General features: G+C 39.1%; 1 long non-coding RNA gene across 1 annotated transcript; it reads right to left on the bottom strand.

Moving 5' to 3' along the window:
• Positions 1–1,233: 1,233 nt before the first annotated feature.
• On the bottom strand, positions 1,234–3,987 carry LOC132799487 (uncharacterized). Its single transcript, XR_009634132.1, has 2 exons — positions 2,853–3,987; positions 1,234–2,740 (listed from the first exon to the last, which is right to left on the bottom strand). It is a non-coding gene; the product is annotated as an uncharacterized LOC132799487 (long non-coding RNA).
• Between the last annotated feature and the right edge of the window lie 212 nt (positions 3,988–4,199).

The following is a 4,199-nucleotide window of genomic DNA, read 5'->3' as shown; positions in this document are numbered from 1 at the left end:
AAATTGATTCCACAAATTTACAGCGCTCCAAGTGAATAACAGGGAAACAATGCAGTATTTAATAAAATGCATCCAATACAGTATACAGAGCATTATACAGATAAATGTGGAATTAATACAATGACAAATAACGAAGCAATAAAAGATGGAGAGGAAAAAGGGAAGAAGTGCTCCTTGTACTTTCGGCAATGAACTGAGACGTCGGGCTCGCCCCGGATGATCAACGTCTCCCAACCTGGACCTAGGGGAATGGAATTTAAAAACGTGAGATGCTAATCATCTCAGTGAGTGACCCTATCTACTGAACACCTTTAATATTAATAATATAACAAATAAAAGAATTTAATTAATACCAATAATTAAATAGATAATAAATAATAAACAATTGAAGTAATATTTTCTCTCAAAACCCTCACTATTCACTCCGTTGGAAATGTTTTTTTTTTAAAACATTTTCACAAAACCCGATATTCGTATTTCCCGAAAACCAAGAGATCAATTAATTTAATAAACAATAGATAAGTACCCCAAATATAAATAAAATGTAATAAAATATAATAAATAATTTTTGACCAACTTGAGGTTTTAAATTTCTATCCGAAAATTTATACTTAACGCATCACACCATATACCAGTGATGCCCTCTAATACCCAGCGTCCCGAGCACCGACTGGCAGGAGGTTAAAAAGAGAAACTTGCAAACGGCACTTCGGCATCCCAACAGTACCGCTGCTGAAACCGTCATCCCGGCCAAGGAGGGGGGCGGCTGTGGCCAATATCAAACTTGCCTGCCCACAGTCCAATGGCAACTCACGAGAGACATAATACTTGCGCGTTGTATTATTACACCCAAGTCATTTGGCCTGGTCGTGTGGTAATTCCTTAAGAGTGTAGGAGGTCCTATGTTCAATTTTTGGTATGGTCCTATTTCGATTTTTTTTTATGGGTTTCTAAATGTTTAAACAAAAAATTGAAAAAAAAAAAAGGCGATGCATTTGTTGAAGAATGCGTCTCCTTTTCATGTCAGGACCCGTCCAGAATTCCTTCCCCGGAACCCTAGACAGCCCTGATCCCAGGGAAACCCTACCGGACCCTCCAACGGAAAATCCGACAGAGCCTCCCCTAAGGGATTTACTTACCACAAACTACCTGCACTGAAAACACACTTCTATAAACATCCCCTTATTCCTCCCACAACTACAAATTGTTCCACAAATTTCAGCACTTCAAAAATAAAACAACAGCAGCAACCCAGTGCATAAAAACAACGACACGTCCAATACAGTATACAGAGCATTATACGACAAATGTGGAATTTATAAAAATAACAGATAAAGAAGCAATACAGAATAGAGAGGAAAAAGGGAAGAAAAACTTCTTGAACCTTCGGCAACGAACTGAGACGTTGGGCTCGCCCCGGACAATCAACGTCTCCAACCTGGACCTAGGGGAACGGAATTTAAGAGTGTGAGATGCTAATCATCTCAGTGAGTGACCCTATCTACTAAACACCTTTAATAATAATAATATAAAAATAAGGAAATTTAATTAACCAGTACCGAACAATTAAATAAATAAATAAATAAACAATTGAAGTAATACTTTCTCTCAAAACCCTCACTAGTCACTTCGTTGGAAAAGTTTCCCTTTTAAAACATTTTCACAAAACCCGATGTACGTACTTCCCAAAAACCAAGGAACCAAACGAATTAATAAACAACAAATAAACAAATAAATAAATACCCCAAATATAAATATTCTGTAATAAATTATAATAAATAATTTTTTTTGAACACCTTTGGGGTTTAAAACATTATTTGCAATTTTACACCGACAATTACACCTGACGCACCACACCATATACCGGTGATGCCCTCCGATACCCAGCGTCCCGAGCACCGACTGGCGGGAGGTTAAAGAGAGAAACCTGCAGTGGTCACTTCGGCGTCTCGACAGTACCGACTGCTAAAAACCATCACCCGGCCAAGGAGGGGGGCGGCTGTGCGCAACAATAACCTTGCCTGCCCACGGTCCAATGGCAACTCACGGGTGAAGTAATAACCGCACGCTAAACCACATAATAACCGCGTGCTAAACCACGTGTCCATACACCATACACCAGAACACCAATACTGTATGAGTGCGTCTAAAAATAAACAATAATAACCAACCGTACCGTTTTTCCAAAAACCACCGTGGGAAGTATACCATATTTTCACAAAACACCATCCCACATATTTTTATTTAAACAACCCGGTACGAAACAGCGATAACCAACAAACCACAATTTTCCTCGAAATACGAGATGCAACCATAAAAATACCGCGGGCATAATTTATAAAATATAACCAAATATTTTCGTAAAATATTTAACCCAATTATGCCCTGAAAATCAAATTTAAAACCACGTACAAATACCACCAAAATTCACTTTGCTCATGCATAATAAATTAAACAACAATATAATTCATAATTAAATCACCATAAAATAATAATCGGGAATTTCTTAATGATCCCAAAATTTCCATTTATTACCAATGGTAAATATATATATAAAATAATATTTTTCCCGATTGTATTTAAAATACACCACATGAGCACAATTTTACAGATACCAAATTAATACCACATAAATACAATTAATTACCCCGAAAATATTTTTAAAGGTGGGTCACTCACCTGGAGCACGCAATTAACCCATGATCTACCACGGGATCAATTCTACGACTCACCGGTGCTCCTAGAACAAAATTCACAGACAGTCAAATAAATTAACATTTTAATCGGATAAATAATACCCGGTACCCGGGGGTCAAAACACAAACTTTAACCAAAATGGTCGAATGATATACCGAATCGAAGCTCGTGGGACGAGGATCACCAATCCGGTCTCCGTCGACCCCAATTCCGCCGGAGGTGGCCGGAATTTGGTCGGAAAGTTTCGGCCGGTGTTCACTTCTCCATATCTCGCAAACCGCTTCGAATTTTTGAGATTGGAGGCCATTTTTGGATTCAGAGGACCCAAAATAGGGGGATAGGAGGCTCAATTGGGAGTGGGCTGGCCAGAAAACACAAGAAAAGAGGAGAGAGAAAATCCGGCGGCCGGCGGCTTCTCCGGCCCGATCGGCGCGCGTCCGGCGGCGGCTGGCCGTGAAAATTGGCGGCCAAGCTCGCGAGGTGGCGGGCTTCCTTGGTGGCTGGCGCGTGAGGGCTATGGGTGGCCGGAATTTGAAACACAGGAGAGAGAGGGACGGTCGGGAGAGAAGAAAGAAAAGCTGCGTGTGTGTGTGTGTATTTCGGGGAAGAAGAAGGAAAAAGAAAAAAAAAGAAAAAGAAAAAGAAAAAGAAAGGATTGGTGTTTTCCCACGTGGGGAAAAGAAAAGAAAAAGAAAAAGAAAAAGGAAAAGAAAAAGGAAAAGAAAAAGAAATAAAAAAGAAATAATTAAATAATATTAATAATAATTTTATTATTCAAAAATAATAAAATAATTTGATTTTTTCACATGGTTGACATGTGGAATTTCACCATGGTGACACATGGCCACCTTCATTGAGTCACACGTGGCACATCGTTATGCGTGTAAAAATAATATTAAAATAATACAGTATTTGAAAAACTTTACAGGTCCATAACTTTCAAACCACATGTCCAAATCGGACGTGCCGCTAGTCTACGGACTCGTATCGACGAGCACTTCACAACCATGCATGAGTCAAAGCTCAACCTTGCATGAATAAAAAGTCAACTCCGGCACCCCTTGGACAGTTTGGACCTCAACTTGTTTTGCTCATAACTTTCAAACCGTAGCTCCGTTTTCAACGTGCTACCAGTCTACGAACTCGTGCCAACGTGTACTTCGTAACGGTACCTCAGTCAACCTAGAATTTCAACCGGATCAAAAAGTCAACTTTTGACCCCTTCGGTCAACGGTCAACAGTCAACCTCGGTTAACGTGCAAAAATTTCCGACATGGTTCGGGACGGGGTGTTACATTTCATCTATTTGGCGATGCATTCTTAAAATAATGCATCGTTTAACACTATATTAGCTAGTTCTTGTTCTATTATTACATTCAAGTCATTTGGCCTGGTGGTGTGGTGATTTTTTAAGAGTATAGGAGGTCCTAAGCTCAATTCTTATTATGACCCTATTTTGATTTTATTTTTTTTTATGGATTTCTAAATGTTTAAACAAAAAA

The sequence above is a fragment of the Ziziphus jujuba genome, chromosome 9 (genome assembly GCF_031755915.1).
Source record: "Ziziphus jujuba cultivar Dongzao chromosome 9, ASM3175591v1".
NCBI classification, from domain to species: domain Eukaryota; kingdom Viridiplantae; phylum Streptophyta; class Magnoliopsida; order Rosales; family Rhamnaceae; genus Ziziphus; species Ziziphus jujuba.
This window is presented reverse-complemented; position numbering and strand designations above follow the sequence as displayed.